Source organism: Dermacentor andersoni, chromosome 3 (genome assembly GCF_023375885.2).
Source record: "Dermacentor andersoni chromosome 3, qqDerAnde1_hic_scaffold, whole genome shotgun sequence".
In the NCBI taxonomy this organism is placed as follows: Eukaryota; Metazoa; Arthropoda; class Arachnida; order Ixodida; family Ixodidae; genus Dermacentor; species Dermacentor andersoni.
In genome coordinates this window covers 178,671,328-178,693,395 of record NC_092816.1, presented here as the reverse complement: position 1 = coordinate 178,693,395, position 22,068 = coordinate 178,671,328, and the positions used below count along the sequence as shown (strand labels likewise).

The following is a 22,068-nucleotide window of genomic DNA, read 5'->3' as shown; positions in this document are numbered from 1 at the left end:
GGTATGAATTCTGCCGCTAGAAAAGTTGCGGCATGCCTTTTGGGAGTCGGTCCCTATTACTTCAACCTCTGCTTCGGAGAGCGCGAGGGCTATGGTCGCTTTCTCGGCTTGGAGGGTATTGTTTCGTGTGAGCCTTACTCCGTGGTGTGAGCGAACTGGTGCTCTTTTTGTTGACGACTACGGTGGCTGTTGAGGCTGCGCGTCTGGGGTAAGGCCCCGCGTTCATGTAGGCTGTAGAGGGTAAAGTCCCGTATCGCTTGTGTATGGCCAGGGCCCGGGCCTCCTTACGCTCTGCGTGGTGCACTGGGCGCATGTTGCGAGGTAGAGGACGTACGGTGATGTTGCTCCGGATGGCATGGGGTAAGCTCACAGTCTGAGGCGGCGGATGACTAAGAGGGGCAGAGAGCCTCAGGCGCAAGAGGACGGACCTCCCCGCTTCCGTAACCACCAGCCTTGTTCGTTGACTGGATAAATGTCTCTCGATGAGCTACTCGGCTGTGTTGTGCACGCCTAGTCGTTGTAGGCGTTCTGTGGACGCACTGATCGGCAGGCCCATCGCCTGCTTATATGCCTTTCTGATCATTCTGTTGATTTTCTTGAGTTCCGTCGCGTTGAGTAGTGTGATAAATGAATTAAGCTATTAAGCGCTGCTATGAGATTTGGCTCAGCAAAAACAAAACTAATTGTTTTGGCTTGTCTAGAGGGTAAAGTTGTACATGAAAAATAAGTTTTATTTCACTGGTAAAAGTAGTTAACAAAATACAGAGTGCTCTCAAATGGAAACAATGGCCTTAAACGGATGGATACTGGGGCTGCTTTCTTCCTCCCCCCTGGCCAGAAGCAAGACGTGGTACTCCATGTGCGCTTTATTTTCTCCCTTAGTAGGCAGCCGAACAGTGAATGTGGAAGGGGACGCTACACATCTGACCCTTCATTCGTGTGTTTCTGGTGCACCGGCGGCACCAGCTCTTCTTTGCCAACGGCACCAAATGATGGCCGCGGCCTTCCTTGCTGTGGAAATAAGAGCACCAGAAGGGCCACGCCGTTCTGGGGTGTCCAGCCTCTTGGTCAGCAGACCATGGACGATGAGCCTCGTGAAGTGAAGCTGGTCAAGTGGCGGTTCACTCAATAGTTCTGTGTACAGCCTCCAGACTGCAACGCGCAGTGTTACAAGCAGATTGCTCCGTAATGGCCAATACCACTTTTTACCATGCAGGCAAGGACGATAGTCACTGGTGAACCTATCAAGTAGGTTGACACCACACATATGCTTGTTATTTTGTTCTATAATTCTCTGCTGGGGAACTCGCTTTCGCTGCTCTTGGCTGTAGCGGGTGGCTGTGGCGGTTGGGTGAATGCCATCATAATTTTTTTGGCAATGCACACGCACTTATTGTCATTCCACTTGACATCAAGGACGTCACCATCGCACATAAAATCAAAAGACCCTCTGATTTGACTGGACAGTTCCATCGAATCCTGAAGTGAGCGTTTCTTCAGCCTGACCTCCCTCACGGTTCCTGTTGCTCTAAATCCACACTCTTTCAGTTCTTGCAGTAAAGCATGTGATGTAAAAAATTTTCCATAAAATAACATGGTTTCTTGGCACATCAACGCACTTGAGAGCGTTCAAAGCAATGCGTGCTCTAAGCGGTACATTCGTGCTTTCGCGGTTGGCTTTGCCGCAGTAGATATCAATGTTGAAGGGTTACTCTGATGAAGAGCAGAGGATGCATTCCTTGTAACCAAAGGTTTTCCTTTTATGAACATCTTACAACGGTGTGGACCAAAATACGGCACCATTTGCTCGTCCATGCTGACATTCTTCAAAAAAATTCTGAACTGCTCAAGGGAGCTATTGACAAGCCTAAGTAGAGGTCTTATCTTCGCCATCTTGTCACCCTTCTCAATGTTTTCACTGTTAGACGTATGGATGTACCTCTTTATTAGCCGGAATTTCGCACGGCTCATTGTACTTGCCACAAAAGAAACACAGGCCCTCAGCTTTCGACGAATAGAGGTCAGAGGGTGGGAGCTTGTGGTAACCAATCAAGAAGAGGATGGCGCCAAGCTGAAGTATGTCTTTTTCAGTTATACTGACGCTGTTGTGGTTTTGTTGCTTGGCATAACGATTGCATTCTTTGGTTATGAGGCCTATAATTTCCGTGCTCAGTAGGCGGGCGAAGATATCAAAGGGTTCCTCATCCACAAGCTCGGCATGGGTAACTCACAGTGGCTGAAGCTCAGTCTCTACTATTGGGCCCGAATACTGAGTAGTTCGCCTCCAGACAGGGGAATATTGAGATGCTTTTTTTCGGTCTTGGGGGTGCTGCTTCCCAGAGAGCTCCTTCACATTCGTCGGCATCATGCCTGTGGACATCAACCTCACCTGCAACATCATTCGCTAGAGTGCCTACAACGGCGATATCACTGTCGCCCTCCTCTTCATCCGTAAGCATTTCGTCCGCATTCGGTGGGGGTAGCAGCACAATATCCGTTACTTCTACAGAATCGTCGGCGAGAACCATTTCCTCCGCTTCCTCCAGCATAAGGAACTTTTTCCGAAGCATCTGCGTAAAGAAAGACGCGTTGAAGCTTACACGCACCCCCATTATGGCTGCTCCCACTACCCCGCTTTGCGCCAACGTTCCCAAATAGGAACATGCAGACATTTGTCGTCATATTTACGTTATCCATGCAAACAGCTTCTCTATTTCGCGTGTCCTAATACTAAACACATTGAAAATGAAGGCAGAATAAACAATTCATGCAAGACTGTTAAAGAACTTACCTTTTTGCGCAGAAATGCTCCGTGCTGCGGACCGCCGTGTTTACGCAACAACTGTTACGAAGGTGTCACCGCATAACATAAAGTACGAAACTAGCAATGAACTTTCTTTGCTTCCAAATAAAACTTCGAGCATTTTTAAACATGTTGTTACCAAATATTAGCACTTTTTTGCAAACTTTAGTAACCATGGCTTCGGAAGTTAGCCACGCGATGTGTTCCCAAATGGGAACAATGGCGCCAAATGGATTAAACCATTAGGCGCCATACATAATGGTTAACCCAATGGCACAAAATGGGTTAACCATTTGGCGCCATACATTACACAAGATTGTGCAAGCCTACCCTCCAAGGTACTGTAATATTGATGGTTGTGTAAACAGTTTTCATGAGGACGTTCAATTAGCTAAAGAAAGTTGCAAACTCAATGTGCTGTCCTCGTATGTGACTGCAATGCGAAAGCGGCGGAACAGGGTGGCGAACACGGAAATAATATCATTGGACTATACTAAAATATTATAAATTATATGTTGGTCGAGTTCCGGCATGGGAATCAAGTGCGAATAACGAAAAACTCAGTGCCTTCCCACTCTGTGAAGAAGGATGACCACCCCGACAGAGAGCATCTCCACATTCCTTAACCACTACCTTGGTGACTTGCCAAAAGCACTTCCGTCATTTGTACAAGATACGCCCCACCTGCTGAGAATTATAGAAGACATTAATACTAAAGGCACACTACCCCACAACACAATTCTCGCAACACTAGACGTCACGGCGCTGTACACCAACATTCCAATCCCTGATGGCTTATCTTCGATAAAACAAACGCTGTCTAAACACAGTGCACAACACTCTACTGAAGTCTACCTGTCTCTCCTTGAATTAGTTCTCACACATAACTACTTCGAATTTGAAGAGAGTTACTACCTACAGATACATGGTACAAGCATGGGTACGCCTTTTGTACCAACCTACGCGAACATATTTATGGGGATTCTAGAAACAGATTTCCTATCGCGCTGCACTACCAAGCCCCACACATACCTACGATACATAGACGACATACTCATAATCTGGGGACATGGTCAAGACAGTCTAGATAAATATGTAGCCTTTCTAAATTCTGTTCACCCAACAATAAAATTCACATCAGAATTCTCAACTGAGCGCAAAAACTTTCTGGACACAACAATATACATTGACAATGGTGAACTAAAGACAACGCTGTATAGGAAACCTTTCGACAATCAACAGTACCTAGAATATACCAGCCACCATCCCAGACATTGCAAACAAGGCATCTTTAAAGGCCAAGCCACACGACTACGTCGCATTTGCGTTGAAAACCAAGACTACATAGATAGACTCGATCACCTTAAAGAAACGCTATCAAACAGGAACCACCCAAACAGTGACCTTCAAACAGCTTACATCGCTGCAACCAAACTTGATCGAGCCGAGGTCCTCAAGCCTCGCCCGAGGATCACAAGAACAACAACGCCTCTTCTTACTACTAAATTCTCAAACGCACTCCCAAACGTGAATAACATCCTAAGTAAATACTACCCGATTCTCACCAGCAACCAGAAACTTAAGAAGATTTTTCCCGACCCTCCCAGAGTGGCCTACAGACGCAACACTAATTTTAAAGATGTTCTTGTGCACGCCAAACTACAGAAAAAGAAGAAGTTCGGAACCAATCCCTGTGGCCGCCCCAGGTGCTCTACATGCAAACACATTCAATCTACTACTACAGTAAAAAGTACAGCGTCGAATTACACACACAAGGTAACTTCGGCTTTCACCTGCACATCAAACAACGTAGTCTACTGTCTAGAATGCGCCGCTTGTAGCAAACAATACATAGGTGAGACTGGGCAACAAATTAATACAAGACTCAACGGTCACCGCGCGGACACAAAACACAATTTACCCAAAGCAGTAGCCAGCCACTTTAATGAACATGGACATATGTTTGACAAAGCAAGGCTCTATATACTACAAACAAATTTCCGTTCCCCTCGCGAAAGGAAGTATACGGAATCATACCTCATACACAAGTTTAATTGCCTACACCCGACAGGAATTAATTTGGCACGCGGCAACTTAGAATCTTTAAAAGCTGTAACTTAAATCTGAAACTCTCATATCATCAACCAATACACGAAACACATTAGGCCACCAGCCAACTTTAATTCTTAACCTCACCTACTCTTCCATTTCGAAAAATTTTTTTCCTGCCTACTATTCAATTTAATGTACTCTTTCAGGTTTTTACGTCTATACCAACTGTACGATCCCTTTCTTCCATGTACACTTGCCCCCTTCTGCGCGCGTCACCCTCCTGTTTGTTATACCGGTTTCGGCCCCCCTCCCCCTCTCCCTTCCCTCCCCCCCTTTTTTTAATCCCTTTTTTTTTCTTGAAATCCCCTCGACAACACATTCCGAAGGCAATATGCCTTTTTCGGCGCCTCAACCCAGAGTATCGACACCTCTGGATGCCGCCGTAACGACACCTACGTTAAGCGCATGGGGCAGTGCCCCTTGAAAGACCATGCCGCTGCCTTTAAGTCACCCCATACATTGCACCGCAGACTCCTCGTCGCCACCTTAACTATTTCAAAATTACTCGACGTATTACTACTATGCTGCTCAAGTCACTTTCAACTCATGTTTTTTTTGTGTGTGTGTGTGTCTGGGTTTTCTCCTTTCTCCTTTTTTTTTTCTTTTGTGTTACTCGCGCGCTGACCGCTTGACCGGCCGTTTTAATGCCTCAAAAACATGCCGCCAACGACTCCCCCTGAATACCTCCTAACCTTTCGCATCCCCAACACGCTCCCAAGCCCCCGTATTTCTTAGATTTCACTTTTCTCCTTCTTTTTCTTTCACTCCCCCCCTTTTTTTGTCTGTCTTGGTGCCGCCCTGGCTTTCCCCACCCCCGCTTTTTTTTTCTCTTTTTTTCCCTTTTTTTCTGCTTCTATTCCTTTTCTTTTCGCCCCGCGTGCCCACTCTCACGCTCTTGTCCCCTCGTCTTGAGAATGAAGCTCACAGACGTCGGACGACAGCGCTTGTTTCCTCTTGTAATCTCTCTCTTTAAAACCAGCCGCCAGCGACAACACCCGCACGTGACGTCACTGCGCCCTTTAAAACTAACACGCCGAGGATGACGAGGCCGCCTTTGACGAAGATAGGTCCTCCTATCGAAACGTTGGCCAGCCTGTCTGAGGCACTTCAGCCCTGTTTACAAACTTTATACCACAGCGAAGCTGTGTGTATGGGCCCCTAATGGCCAACTGTACCTCCACCACGTGTCGGGCCGGCATTGTACTTTCTTCGGGATCGGCCCACGTATGGGGAGCGCTTAACGCCTGCTTCACCTCCACCGCGGATCGGGCCGGTATTGCAGTGTGCCCAGGATCGGCCCACATATGGGAAGTTTTTTGCTTACCACGCCAACAACGACTCCAAATTTTCCTTGGACGGTAGAGGTGTACAGCTTCGCTGTAATACCTTCTTGTGAAAACCGAGTAAAAGGAAGTTGATCGGGAGAAGTTAAAGCAGGGGAAAAAAAGCAATGAAACAGATTTTATACTCTGTGCGAACTCCAGCAACGTGCAGGATGTAGAAGTGTTCGCGCGGAGATCTAAGTGGTGTGAATAAATTAAGAAATATGCATGCACAGGGTGGCGTCAGGGCTGGCGCGAAACGAGGGTTATGGAAAAATCTTGAGGAGGCCTTTGTCCTGCAATGCACATAAACAAGCTGATCATGATAATGCATATTACTTTATCTTCAATTTTTCTTTTCACTGACTAGGTCAAAATTCTTAAACTGGAGCTTAAAATATTTTTGTAAAGTGTGGCCAGATGCATCCATATGTCTTGCAATGGCTTACCTAAGCAAACAGAAATAAGCTGAACGCCAATTTCGGCCACCGATTTTAGGCAAGATGCGTTTGCGCAGTGGGGTCATTAAAACAGGGAAGTGGGGCAATGATTTCGAGCAATATTTTGTTTGTTTCTCTAACAGCAAATTTTCTTGTACTTCTATTTTACAGACGCTGCTACCAAAATGCGGATTCTATTGTCCATCGCTGTCGTGATCCTATCAAGTATTCTCCACCATCGTAAGAAACATGTCATTATTTACCAATGTGTAAACAATGGTTATCGCGATCATATCACACTTCAAAAAGCGTTGGAATGTTACTAATATATCTTATGGATATGCTATATGCAAAACTAAAGTCATTGCGGTACCTTCCTCTGCGGCCTTTCAGAGAGCCTAGTTGAGAGGTGGTTCAAACGCTGAAAGGCTCTATGGTTGTCTCCGTAGCTGCTTCAGTGACCCAAGAGTTATTCGGTGGCCATTCTTGTCCACCAGCAAATGGAGAGGTGTTTTCACCCGGCTAGAAAGTGCGAAAAAATGAAGATGGCCGTTTACATGCTATAAAGCTAGCCGCGCACAACCTCGAAACGGCACGATGCTTTAAAACGTAGTATATGAATGTTGCTGATAACGAAATCAAGAAAACCGCAAGAGAAGTACGATGTTTCTTGTTTTATTTTGTTGTTTTATACATGTGTGCTCGCTATTATACACGAGTCGCATTTCATATGAACTTTGTGATGCGAAAGCATTCAATGGCCCATGCAATAAAAAAAGCCGGCGTATTTAGCAGGGAATAGACAGCTAAATTACCATTGACATGTTAACAGTTCATGAAAAAAAATTCCTTTTTATGTATGGCACAAATAATTGAACACTACGTCGACAAGGGATAATTAAGGCAGAAGGACGAGATTTAAAGCGACAGTCAGCGTAACTGAGACACTGCCCGACGTGGAGCATCTACATCTAAGCATTTCAATACTAACACTTTCATAAGAAGCCAACAAACAGACACCAAGAACAACACAGGGGAAATTACTTCTTTACTAATTGAATTAAAGAAATGATAAATTATTGCCAATGAAAGTGGACGAAAAAAACAATTGGTTAGAACATCGCACGCGTAATGCAAAGACGTGGAATCGTTACCCACCTGCGGCAAGTAGTTTTTTCATCCACTTTCATTGCCATTAAGTACACGTAATTTCGCCTATGCTGCCTTTGGTGCCTTTTTTTGTTGGCTTCTCATGAAACCAATAACAAAAATCTGGCCCTTTGGTTAACCCCCTTTATTCTCGTTCTTACATAACGAGGTCTCGAATCCGGCAATATTGATGCCTTCAAGTAGCATGTGCGGGTTTACTGACCCGTTGCCTTCACCGAGAATCATCATGGTAGTAATGACGCCTGCGGCAGAAAGGATGTTTCACATCCGCCGCCAAGGTTTGTGAGTGGTGGTGGTGGCTAACACTCCGAAGGTTAGTTGTAGTGGTAACACATAAATACCAAAGAAATAGAAGGGGAAACGGCGCCGCTGTAGCTCAATTAATTATAGCATCGCACGCGTAATGCGAAGACATGGGATCGTTCCACACCTGAAACAAGTTCTTTTTTCCTCCACTTTCATTGCCATTAATTTATCGTTTCTTTAATTCATTTAGTAGGTACAAGTAATTTCCGCTATGTTGTTCTTGGCGTCCTTCTTTGTTAGATTCTCATGAAACCATTAATAATAATCGGGCACCTCGGTTAACTACCTTTCTTCTCGTTCTAACACTAACACTTGTGTGTACCTTTGTGTTGTGTCCTTGTTTTAAGGCAGAAACCTCATGTGCCTTATGAAGCGAAAAATCCCGCGTACATTCGGCGTACTGCGATAACATGTAATGATACGAAAACCCACGTGACCAAGTGACGACGTCACGTTCCAGGCGCTTGACCTGGTGCTGCTCGAACTGTGAAATCCCGCCGTGAAGTAAAGGGAACGAAGGAGAATTAAAGTGCATTAGGCTAGAATAATGTGTAATAAGGTGGATTAAGGCGGAATATTGTTGCTTCAAATTAGAGCACGGTAAACTAAGCCAGGTTAAGGAGGTACAAATTAGAGCGAAGTTGAGTAAGGTGGATTAAGGTGGAGTTTATTGCGATAGCCCTAATGCACACTCGAGGCGCATTTCTGTCATAGTCACCGCCGTGATGTTCCATATAAAGCCCAAGGGCAATCACATCGTCGCCGCGTGCCGCATCCTGCATATGCGAGTCAAAACGGGTGAGAGTGCACCGACGATTGCGCCTCAATCTCGCACGCTCAAGGGAGGGTAGCGATCGCGGGAGGAGGCGTTGTATTCCGGTAGCTGCTACGTATGACCTGCTCTGGTGACCTGCTATGGTGCAGAGTGCGTGCCGAGTGTTGACAGGGTCGTGTGCACTGTGTTCGCCACTTATTTTGCGTTGAAGCGAGATCCTCAATCTAGCGTTTGCACAGGCAGTTTTCGCTATCATCGAGATGTGTTCATGTTTGCTTGTGCGCGTGTGACACCATGCTTGTTAATCTAGTTAGTAAGCGAGTGTGTTTCACGTTTATAGGGCCAATAAAACTGCTATCGGTACTTTGTATAGCTGTCTACCAATTTACTATCGTCATCGGTGCTTCGCCTTTCGGACGAAACTTCTACTTTTTAATCTAAAGTAGATTAAAAGAGACTTAGAGAAGTCATCGGGCTTTTGCATTCAAATCACGTAAGGACACTTAGGTGACATTAGCACACGTAAGTAGTCTTAAGTGTCTCGGCCTAATGTGTTGTGCGTGCCGGAGAAATGTAATGAAACAATGACACATTATGGAACATGTCCAATAATTTAAAGTTCTTAAAGTTTTCTTCTTCCGCATTCATACTATCGTTCATACTGACCTCTTCTTTTCGCAACATTTAGCATAACATTTTCGGTTTTTATGTTAAAGAGAAAATTTGAATTTTTTTTCATACAAAATATTTCGACGGATAAAGATTCTTGCCAGCGTGAGGTGCACATATTTCTCGCTACGAACTTACGAGCCTTCTGTATTTCTTGGTGAATAATTTTCTCCCTCACCAAGTTTTTGGACCGACATGTATTGGGTGACTGATGATTCTGTCCTTTGTCATTGTGGTAACATTCAATACACATAAAAGGAAAATTTTCACGAAGAAGTCTCGCGAAGGTGCGAGACCATAGGACGATCTGACTGTCAAATAATTAAATTAGACTGCATTCAATACCAACGCAAATGGATTGAGATAATATTTGAAAAAAGTATGCCTGCACGAAGCTCCCAGCAAATCATACAGAATAAATGACACGTGCTTTACAGCATAATTACGCAGAATCAAATAATTACACAGATCTTGCCCCGCGTTCGCTATAATTGCCTTGCCCAGTTCATTGACAGCTGTGGCCGTAGCGTGAAGACTACTGTCCCTAGCGATGCCTCCTTCTATCCTTCTGCGTAATCCATCTCTCCGCTTCCCATTTTCGTTGAAGCGGCAATCAAACGACACGAGAATAAAGAAAGTAAACGTTGCTTTGGAAGTAGTGTAAGAGGGACATTCATTTAATCAGCCTACTTGCGCAGGGACGCATATAGGCAAGCAGCTGCGTTGCTATCGCTGTTTTCGCTCTCTGGATATTTTGCATCCACGGAGCATTTTCAGCGACGAACATAATCCCTTCCCCCCCCCCCCCCCAAAAAAAAAGATATCACTGTAGGTTTCTTTTTGTTTTTTGTTTATTTCAAACAAATTTTTGTTTCCTTCATGCAGTGCACACAGAAAAAAACGTGGTTCAATATTTAAATAATCTGAGGGCTTAACCTGCCAAAACGGCAATATGAATAGGAGGCACGCCATGTGGGGGACTCCAGATTAATTTGACCAGCTGGGTTTCTTTAACGGGCGCCCAATGCACGGTACACGGGCGTTTTTGCATTTCTTCTCCATGAAAATGCGGCCGTCGCGGACGGCACCTTATGGCCTCAGGCTATAAGCGCTACGCAATCCTATATAACTATGTTTCTTCATTTTCTGTTAAAACATTATTTACTTGTTTTGCAACTCAATATTTGTGAAAATTGTGTTGAACACGAATTTCATATTCTGTTCCTCGCGGTTTCTAATTTATTTAGGGCTATAGCAGGAGTGGGAACATTACACATTATTATATATTATACACATATTATACATATTATATAAGATACAATAAAAACACGCACATACACAGAAAGGTCCACGATTAAAAATACGCACTTTACATGTTAGCGAGGCGCTTACGAGTGGTAGCTATAAATATTTTAAAGATAGTGAACGAATGTTACCGGCAAAAAGATTTATTGCACTTAAAAAAGGTATTTGGTGTGTTCGTAGCAGCAAAAATAGGCCTTATGTTCAAGGCGTGGGCGCTACGGGCACAGCATGTGTTAGTAAATGTGATATAGTTACAACCAAAAAGACCAAAGGATGAGGTATTAATTGCACATTGACATGTGGACTCTCTTTTTCGGGTGAGCCCTTTTCACCGTCTAAAAAATGCTATCGCGCCGCACGGGGCGCGCCCGCATGTATCGGAACTTTCTCGAATGTTATCGATGGTTCTGTTGTCACCAAAGCTTGTGTAGTCTGATTGCATGCGACGCGAATTGTGTAGAACTTTCTAGTAGACACGCGGGCACCGCTTATAACTCCGGAACCTTCGATGACTTGGGTAAAACGCCGACGCGCTTCACCGGCAGATCAGATATTCGACAATCGGCGATGGTGTTCGCTGCTATTGCCGTTCTTTGAGTGTAGCCTGTGTTTTTAGGGCATAGGTTCGCCCAATAAAACGCTAGTTTCTTCATTCTCAGTTTTGCTGCTTTCTTCACCGTCACTACTACGTGAGGTGCTTTCATTCCGCTAGTGCGTTCATGTACCAAACGCCCCCGCAAGGCCGTCAGCCAAGCCCCAACCACGAAGACAACACCAACGTCGCCAAGAGCCAGCGATCTAGCCGCAGGCTGCAAGGGCTGCCCCCGGAGCACGGACTGTTACCTGATAAGACCAGGAAGTGCATGGCCACGACAGCAGCTACAATGACAGCCCTAGTGTCGCCAACACCCATCATGCTGCAGCAGCCCAGGGAGGCACCGACGTTCTGCGGTTCAATATTCGAGGAGCCGGAAAGCTGGCTTGAAACGTATGAGAGCGGTCGCTACATTTAGCAGCTGCAACAGCGACAACAAGCTGCGACATGTCTTTCTCGCATTGGAAGGCGCCAGCAGCGCGTGGTTGCAAAATAGAGAAGCAACCTTAACGACGTGAGACCTGTTCCGAAGAGCTTCCAGCAGACATTCACAAGTGCCGTACACGGACAGGGTGCTCAAGCTCTACTAAGAGCCTGTGTGCAGCTGCCTAATGAGACCATCGCCATCGTTACGGAGATAAGCCATTTGTTCCACCACGCATACCCGGAAGTGCCTGAGGAGAAGAATGTCGGTCTATTCATGCGTGGTGTGAAGGAGGAAGTTTTGTGAAGACTCATGGAAAGCCCACCGAAGACCATCAAATGATTTCTTCGGGAGGCCACCAGCATCGAGAAGACACTAGAAATGCGGAACAGGCAATTCAACGACCGCACGAACTCTACAAACTACGCCAGAGTTCAGTCACTCGGCACCGACGATCTGCGCGGAGGCTATCAGAGCGGTCGTGCGGGAGGAGCTTCAGAAACTGTTCCCTTCATCACTGTCTAAAGTGGCTACAATAGCCGATCTTGTACGCGGGGAGCTACAACAATAACTCGGAGTACCTCAATCGCCGCAGCCTCTGCCGGAAACGGTGACGTATGCCGCCGTAGCCTGCCGTCATGTTCTCCCTCCCCGCCTGCGCCAGCCCGGTAACACCACAGCTCCGTTGTCCACCAGCACGCCAACCATCGCCCCACGCAGCATTCCAAGGTAGACTGACGTTTGGCGAGCTCTCGACCACCGTCCGCTCTGCTATGACTGTGGAAAAGACGGTCTTGTCTGCTGCCGATGTCCTTACCGCGATATATGACTACGAGGGTTCGCGGTTAATGCACGGTGCCCTCGGGAAGGTGAAAGCCTGCGAGATCTACTACTCTCTGGAGGCCTCGACGACCGTCCCATTTGCCATAACCAGGACGCAAGCTGTCGCCGCAGAGCCGTCCTTAGCTGGCTCATCCTGGGTCCAGTCCGTCAGCCCATATCCGGAAAATTAAAAGCAGCAACCGATGGAGGTGCGGTTGCTGTTCGTCGAACTGACGACGATCATCCGCCGCTTAAAAAGACGCCGTTGAGACCTTCTCGACTACATAACAACTACAGGCCGCCATCCCGACGAAGCCTGGAAGCAAAGAATTCACCCACGAAATACCTCATGAAGAGACGTACCAGCCACACGTGAACACGACGCAGCCGTGATCCAACGCCAAGACCTAAGTGGAACGCAGCACAAAAAACAACCGATCTTGACGTGCTTCTCGATGGCCACGCAGTCACCACCTTAGTGTACAAAGGAGCCGACCGCTCCGTCATCAGAGGATTATTCACCGCCAAGTTTAAGAAACCTAAGACTGCTTGGTACGGCCTTCAATACGGGAGAGCTGGAGGACTCCTAATAACGCCGGCTGGAATATGCACGGCAAGAATTACGGTTCATGACCGGACGTCCCCTGCCACCCTCGTTCTCCTCCAACCGTGTTCACAAGATGTAATTCTCGGTATGGACTTCCTGAACGAACACGGCGCAGTCATCGACCTTAAGTTGAGGTTGATAACGCTGCCGGAAGGGCAAGCGATGCGGCCGGAGAGCTGTTGTAGTCACCAGGCCTTGAGTGTGCTCGAAGATCAAGTGAGCATCCGACCTCGCTCCAGCCTAATTATATCCGTCGACACCGAAACGCCCACATATGTAGGTGTCTTCGAGGGTGATCTACGTCTACCACTCGACTGCAAAATTTGCTTCGCAAGAGGGATCGCTCGATTGCACGGAGGGAAAGCAACAGTGATGCTTAAAAATTTCATCCAGGAGTTCAAGCACATCCACAACGGCACGATGGTCGCATACATCGAGGAAATCAGTTTGCCCTCTCGGATTCTTCTGCGTCTACTCCGACGACCATAGTTCTCCAACCAGACTTCGACGTAAATCCATGTCTCCCCCTGAGGAAACAGCAACAGCTCAGAAGACTTATCCGACTATACAAAGACTGCTTTTCGACGTTATCGAGGATTCGGCAAACACCAGTTGCAAACAATCGCATAATAACCTAAGAGTGCGCTCGACCACTCTGCCAGAACCCTTATCAAGTTTCGACGAGAGAACGTCAAGCTATTAGGCAGCAAATCGACGAAATGCAGCACTACGACATCATCCAATCGTCGAAATGACCACGGGCCTCACCTGTATTCTTGGTGAAGGAAAAGCACGGAAACCTACGTTTGTGCGCCTATTATTGTCGACTGAACAAGATCACGAAGAAGCACGTATACACCTTCCCACGAATAGATGATGCATTGGATCGGCTCTGCAACGCTAAATACTTGTCGTTGATGGTCCTCAAGTCTGGATACTAGGAAATGGAACTTCACGAGATATATCGAAAAAAGGCCGCCGTCATCACACCAGATGGCCTCTATGTTCACCGTTATGCCATTTGGACTGTGCGCGGCCTGCAACCTTCCAGAGCGTGATGGATACGGTTTTAGCAGTATTGATGTGGCATCCCTGTGTTGTTTACTTGCGTGACATCGTCGCCTTTGCCGGAAATTTCGACGATCACCTTAGACGGCTTGCGACAGTACTAGATGCCATAAAATCATCAGGGCTCACTCTGAAGCCGGGAAAGTGCCGCGTCGCTCACGATGGGCTTCTCTTCCTAGGCCACGTTATCAGCAAAACTGGAGTTCACCCCGACCGGCAGAAGACAGCCGCGATTGCAAAGTTCCCGCAGCCCAGCGACAAGAAGGCAGTGCGTAGATCCCTTGGCACCTGTGCCTACTACAGACGCTTTGTCAAGGGCTTTTGACGCATCGCTGAGCCGCTAACACAGCTAACTAAATGTGATGTCGAGTTCAAGTGGGAAACGCCTCAGGTCAATGCATTTCAATAACTGAAACCACACATGCAGTAGCCGCCGGTACTTGCGCAATTGGACGAAGACGCCAATACGGAAAGCCACACTGACGCAAGTACCCTACCTCTCGGTGCCGTCCTAGTCCAGTGAAAAGACGGACTTAAACGGGCAATAGCTTACGCTAGCCGGTCACTGTCAAAAGCGGAAGGCAATTATTCTAAGACCGAAAAGGAATGCCTCGCCATCATTTGGCTTACATCCGAATTAGGCCGTTACCTACATGGCAGGCCATTGAAAGTCGTCAGCGAATATGACGCATTTTGTTAGATAGCGAAATGAAAGGACTCTTCAGGGTGGCTGGCACGGCGCAGCATCAGACTTCAAGAATATGACGTCACTGTAATCTACAAGTCCGAACGAAAAAACTCTGCTGCCGATTGCCTATTACGCGCCCGCATTGACCCGCCGCCGCATAATCACGAGGATGACGGCGCCTTTTTTTGGAATAATAAGCGCCGAAGACTCCGCTGAACAGCAACGAGCACACCTTGAGCTAAGAGGCCTCGTCGAGTATTTGGAAGGGAGCACCGACGTTGTCCCTAGTGCATTTAAGCGGTGATTCTCTTCATTCTCGCTTCAAAGCAGGCTACTTGTCAAGAACTTTTCACCAGTCCGCGCCAACTACCTTGCTGTTAATCCCTCAGAGCCGCGTCCAGAAGTATTGCGCGGCCTAAATGACGATCCGCCGCTGGACACCTCGGATTCTCCCGGACACTGTCGAGGATACCGGAAAGGTATTATTGGCCGCGCCTGACCGCCGACGTTACCCGTTATGTAAGAACATGCCGAGACTATCAGCGACACAAGACACCACCGACAAGGCCAGCGGGATTACGACAGCCGATCGAGCCTCCTTGCCGACCTTTTTAGCAGAACCGGATAGATTTGTTGGGACCGTTACCGAAGTCAACATCCGAAAATAAGAGGATCGTCGTGGCGACGGACTACCTCACCAGCTTCGCTGAAACGAAAGCTCTGCCAAATGGTAGCGCAGCTGAAATGGCGAAATTGTTCGAGAACATCCTCCTGCGACATGGCGCACCAGAAGTTCTCATCACCTACAGAGGAACGGTCTTTACAGCGGGGCTCATCCAAGCCATCCTGCTATACAGCCAGACAAGCCACAGGAGTACAACTGCCTAACACCCGCAGACGAATAGTCTTACGGAGTGCCTGAACAAGGAGTGCCTGAACAATGTACCTCGACGTCGAACCCAAGACTTGGGATGCCGTCCGGCCATACATAACCTTCGATTACAACACCGTTGTACAAAAAACAACACAGATCCTGTTTTCAACTGGTTTACCGCAGAAACCCGAATACGACTCCCGACGCGACGCTGCCGCACCTCACCGACGAAGAAAATGTTGACGTCGCCGCCTATCCCCTGCGCGCCGAAGAAGCCCGACAGCTCGCTCGCGTGCGGATCAAAAATCAAGAGAGGACTGATCGCCGACACTACACCCTTCGACGACTGTACGTCGAGTACCATGCCGGCGCCGGTGTTTGGTTTTGGACCGCAATACGCCGACGAGGACTTAGCGAGGAGCTTTTACGCCGCTATTTCGAACCCTGCAAGATCGTTGGACGCATTGGCGCACTCGAGTGCGATGTCATGCCAGACGGCATTTCACTATCACCGCGGAGCAACTCATGACCTGAAAGAATCCGTCTTGTGCGATTTAAGCTGTTCTCCCAGCGCTAACGAACTTTTGGACTTTTCATAGGTTTCTTTTTTTTTGGACTGTGTTTATTTTAGACTATGTTTCTTTGTTATTTATTTCTTTTGTTTAATAAGTTTCCTTTTGTGTTTCGCTTTCCAGTTATGTTTGTAGCATCGGGACGATGCTTCTTGAGAGGGGGTCATTGACACGTGGACTTGTTTATCTTTTTCGGGTGAGCGCGTTTCACCGTCTAACAAATGTTATCGTACAGTTATCGAAGGTTCGTTATCGAATGTTATCGATGGTTCTGTTGTCACCGAAGCTTGTGTCACCTGATTGCATGTGCCACACGAATTGTGGATAACTTCCTGGAAGACACGCTGGCACAAGCGATTGCTCTGGAGCCTTCAATGACTCGTGTATAAACACCGGGGCGCTTCACCTGCAGATTAGATATTCGACAATCGCCGACGGTGTTCGTCGCTATCACCGTTCTTTGAGTGTAGCCTGTTTTTTAGGGCACAAGTTCGCCCAATAGAACGCCAGTTTCCTCATTGCCAGTTTCGCTGCGTTCTTCGCCGTCACTACTACGTGACTATATAAAAGCTTTAAGGCTTAAGTGCAATAACGTGAAAGTAATGGCTCAATGTTCAGAGATTGTTGAGGCTGCTAGGTGCGAAACTGCGGCTTTAAATTTGGCAAACGAAACGGATAGATTTTTGTTGATTGTATTGAGCGAGCTTATTTCGCATTTATGGTAAAGGAACCAAACGGCGGATGCGTATTCTAGAGCAGGGAGGATAATTGTTTTATGTAATAATAATTTAGTATCGCGGGGCGTCTTCGCTATACTGCGGCGCAAATAACTTAATTTTTTTAGTTTTCCCGCTTACACATTCGACGTGTTTAAACCAAGAAAGATATTCGGTTACATTGACACCTAAGTATCTATGCTGATACACTCTTTGAAGGTGTATGCCATCCAGAGAATAATCGAACGAGAGGAGCTCTGCTTATTGGCATGTGGCATCACGACTGTTTTGCTACAGTTGTTCACTTTACATGTTTTGCAGAAGGCACACAAAGGCATAAGCGATTGGAAATAATAGTGATAGTCATCAGTGGAGTTAATAGATTCGTATCATATGCAATGGTCTTTACAAAGTATAATTTTAGTTTAATTGCTACGAGGAAAATCACGAATAGATATCAAAAATAATAAAAGGCCTAATACAGATCTCTGAGGAATGCCTGACGTGAAGTCGAGAGGAGTTTATTCCACTGAGTTAAAAGGAAGGAATTGTGATCGACAATGAAGAAAACTAAGGATCAAAGGAACAATACAGGGATTATTCAATATGGCGCTTAATTTTACCGATAGTTTAGAATGAATCGTAGAGTCAAAAGCTTTAGAAAAGTCGATAAAGATGGCATCCACATGATTACCTACGCCTAGCTTAGAATTTATACCGTGAAATCAGAATCAAGGTTACGTGGCTACTGAGGGAACTGTACAGTTCAGTGCAGCAATACTCTGCTGCCTTTATTATATCACCAAAATTGCTGATGACATTGCCGTGCTTACCTTTCATTACATACATCGTGCTCCTTCCGATGCAAAGTTTCCTTCTCGCCCATTTCGTGCTGCACCATTGTTTTAGTGTTTACTCAGTCTTTCAATTGTCAACAATTTGATTACACTTTCCTCTTGTTTAGGAACTTAGACAATTGCGCCACTTCTATATGAATTCTTGAATTAGACACATATATGCTTTTTCGTTTTTTTATTCACTGATTTTCTTGGGAGAGCTTATCTCTTAGCTGTCTTATTGCATTACCTCAAATTTATATTCCAGGTATGAAATGAGTTTATAGTTACGCTCCCATTCATTGCCACGATTTTATGTTTGCTTGCTAGTTTAAAGCCGCACATTTCTTCTTCGCCGCTAAGCTGAACACACCTGTTGTTCCCCAGACCGGTTCCAGGTTGGCCTTATTTTCCTTATTCTCTTTTCAAATTGAGAGCAATTCTAGACCTCACTAAACTACGATCACTGCCCGTTACCATACGTGAAACTTCTGCATCCTATACACTGGTGGGGTCGGCACAGCGTACGAAATCTATTTTATTTCTTGTTCCTCATTGAGGTCTTTTCCAGGCCCGCTTCCAATTATTTCGATTCCAGAAGAAGGAATTCATATTTAGAATTGTATTCTATTCAGTAAAGTTTCCTAGCCTATGATCGCTTCCAATTATTTCGATTCCAGAAGAAGGAATTCATATTTAGAATTGTATTCTATTCAGTAAAGTTTCCTAGCCTATGATTGCTTCGATTCCTAGCGTCGATATCATAGTTACCTATTGCCTGTTCGCGAGCCTTGTGTTTCCTCGACGTGTCAAGTTTTACCACAAGAGCACTGTCGCATGAAGCTAGATTAGCAGGGATATCTGAGAAATTATTAGGCATTGGCTGGGATATCAATTGTTGGAGCTAGTGTGGTAGAGGGAACTGCTGAGACATACTTTGGAGAGTAATGGCCCGGTCTTTTACTAAGAGAGGATATAAGAGAGGACACGGCATAAGGATTTTAATGCAAAAGTAATAAATTCCCTACGGAGCGGAAAATCTTGCTTTGGGCGGCGTGACAAAAATATGGTACAAAAAGGTCACGAACCCTCAAGCTTTGGTGGGTGTCGAACCCACAACTTTTGGTGTTAATGAATGCGTAGTTAATGCGCACGTGGTTAATTAACATAGAGTTAATTCAGGTACTCGCACCCACGACCATTGGCGGGAGTCGAACGCACGGCGTTTTGTGTTATCGAAGGCGTAGTTAATTAAGGTACTCGAACCCCCGACCTTTTGTATAAGTTGAACGCTCAGCCTTCGTTGGGAATTGAACCTATTTATTTATTTTACCTCAAAGGCCGCGGGTACTGCGTATAACATGAGGGATGGGTATGAAAATCGTAAGATATTGGCCTCAATAATGTTCTTGAATTGGATGAGGTTGTTCTAGTCCCAGGATGACATGACAAAGAATGATTGAAGATGAGCAGAAGTTCTTGCAGTGGGAGGTTAGACGGTTTTCTGACTGTCAATTTGACTGGAGCGGTGATGGGCTGGTGAGATCACTGGTGTTGCTAAAGGTGAATGATAAAACTTATGCAATACGCACAATCGAAACATTTTACGTCGTGATTCAAGATTTGGTAAGGAGGCTCGGGATCTTAAGGCAGATGCACTAGTATACTATGAGTAGTCGGAATAAATGAAACGGACAGCGCGTTTTTGTATTTCTAGAGTTAGAGAGCAGGTAGAGTGAAGAGGGTCCCATACGGCTTAAGTGAATTCTAATTTAGATCGGACAAACGTTTGGTAAGCTAAAATCTGTTGGAAGGGGTAGCAAAATAAAGATTTCGACATAAAAAGCAAAGGGCATGATTGGCATCATTAGCAATGCTTGTTATATGTAAAGACCAAGTCAGGTTATGCGTTAAGGCCAGGTACTTACAGGTGGAAATGGAGGAGACTTTGGAAAAGAACATATTGCCGCGTCACTACTTGCGCAGGTTTTTTTAGGAGTTGCTGATGCGGTCGCCATCGTCCGGCAACAGGAAGAAAACCGGCAGTTGAACTCACTCATAGAGTTCTTGAAAGGGCAAGCTACGAATGCGTCGAGATTATTTTCAAGGAGTGTACCTTCATTCTGTTTGCTTAATGCAATTCTCTACAGGAAAGAGCTATCTGCTAATTGTTCCAAAAAATCTCCGCCACGAAATCTTGCAAGGCTGAAAAAGCCACTTCCTGCCACCTCGGGTACACGCCAACATTGGCACAAATAAAATAAAGATGCAACTGGCCAAGGCTCGCAGCAGAGGTGAAACAATACGCTAGAACTTGCCTTTAGTGCCAGCGACACAAAGTACCACAGACTAAACCCGCCGGGCTAAGCAGCCTATTTTAGTACCGGAAGTGCCGCTTGCTCAAATGGGAATAAACCTTCTTGGCCCCTTTCCAATATCTGGGAACGGAAGCAGATGGATCATAGTTCCGACAGACTACCTCACCCGATACGCGGAAACTAAGGCAATTCCTAGCGGCACTGCAGCTGAAGCGGCTGGATTCGTTATCGAGAACATTGTTCCAAGACACGGTGCTCCGGCGGTCGTCATAACCAACAAAGGACCGGCCTTCACAGCTGAACTTTTGTGCATTCTGCTGACGCTCAGTGGCACAGCACATAGGAAAGCAACAGCCTATCACCCATAAACGAATGGGCTTACAGAACGCTTCAACGAGAGTATCGTAGACATGCTTTGCATGTAGATGAATGTGGAGCACCGAGAATTGGGACTAAATATTACCCTACGTCACATTCGCATATAATACGGCACGCCAGGAAACAGCCGCCAGGAAATGACGCCGTTTCATTTAATCCATGGCCGAGAAGTCGCTAAGATGCTTGATGCTATGCCGCCTCATGGCTGCAATTATTCATACACAGCTGCCGCAGAATTAACTGAGCGCGCCGAGGAAGCACGGCTTCTCGCGCGCGTCAGAATAACTGCACAGCAAAAACGTGACGCCCGATGATACAATCTCTGCCACCAATTCGTCGCTCATACACCTGGGGAAAGGGTCTGGGTTGTGTATACGGCACGGCACTGAGCCCTCTCTGAGAAACGTCTAAGCGGATACTTCGGACCATACAAGTCTGTGCGCCGTATTAGCGACGTGAATAACGAGGTGTCGTCCGGGACGGCTCCTGCTAGGCCGAACGCCGTCAACAGGTGCGGTAGGTAGTGCACGCGGTGCGCGTAGAGCAGTATTTTTCTGAATGATGTGGACACCTACAAGCTGTTTATCGAGTCTAACGACTACGATTTGATGAGCATCGGGACGATTCTCACTCTGAAGGGAGGGTAATGCCACGTTACTGTTTGTTCCACCTACAGCCTGGCGACGACAAAAACGACGACCGGACTGTTCGAGAGTACGAGCACGCTAAAAGAAAGACAAAGACGTTCTGTTGTGCTGTCCTGCATCCTGCATGTCCTTTTCGAGTACGACGAAGTACTGATACTTGCCGCAATAATTGCCCCTGTGCTTTGTGACCTGCGGCATTTATAAAAGATGTGCGCCTGCCTACGATGACAACATATCGAACGTGTTCGAACTCTTGTCATCATTAAGATACATTAAAGGGGCACTAAAGCGAAACAATAAATCAGCTTAGACTAATAAAGCATTGTTTGACAACCCTGCAGGCAGTCATTTAAAAAAATAGTTTGATTATAAGATGAGAAAATGAAGGTCCAAGTATCAGCATTTTAATTTTGCGCCGAAACCCCAGCGCCGGTGCGTCAGCGTAACGTCAGGGATACCAAAGTATGTTTTCGCATTTGGGCCGCGTTGGCTGAATAAAGGTTCCCGAAACTTGCCATGTTTAATATTTGGTACCTTTAGAACACAATGTAGTCAATCTGTACCGTTATATATAATTAGTAGGCCCTAGAAGATGCCATCAAAATCCAAGAGGTCACAGCC

At 46.3% G+C, this 22,068-nt stretch overlaps 1 long non-coding RNA gene across 3 annotated transcripts in view; it reads left to right on the top strand.

Annotated features, from left to right (window-relative positions):
• The window catches only part of LOC126524445 (uncharacterized), an 84,207-nt gene that overhangs the window by 13,822 nt on the left and 48,317 nt on the right, over positions 1-22,068 (top strand). For all 3 annotated transcript variants that reach the window (XR_011893168.1, XR_007597964.3, XR_008611004.2), the window contains one exon: positions 6,849-6,917. This is a non-coding gene — a long non-coding RNA (uncharacterized lncRNA). The remainder of the gene's footprint in view (positions 1-6,848; positions 6,918-22,068) is intronic.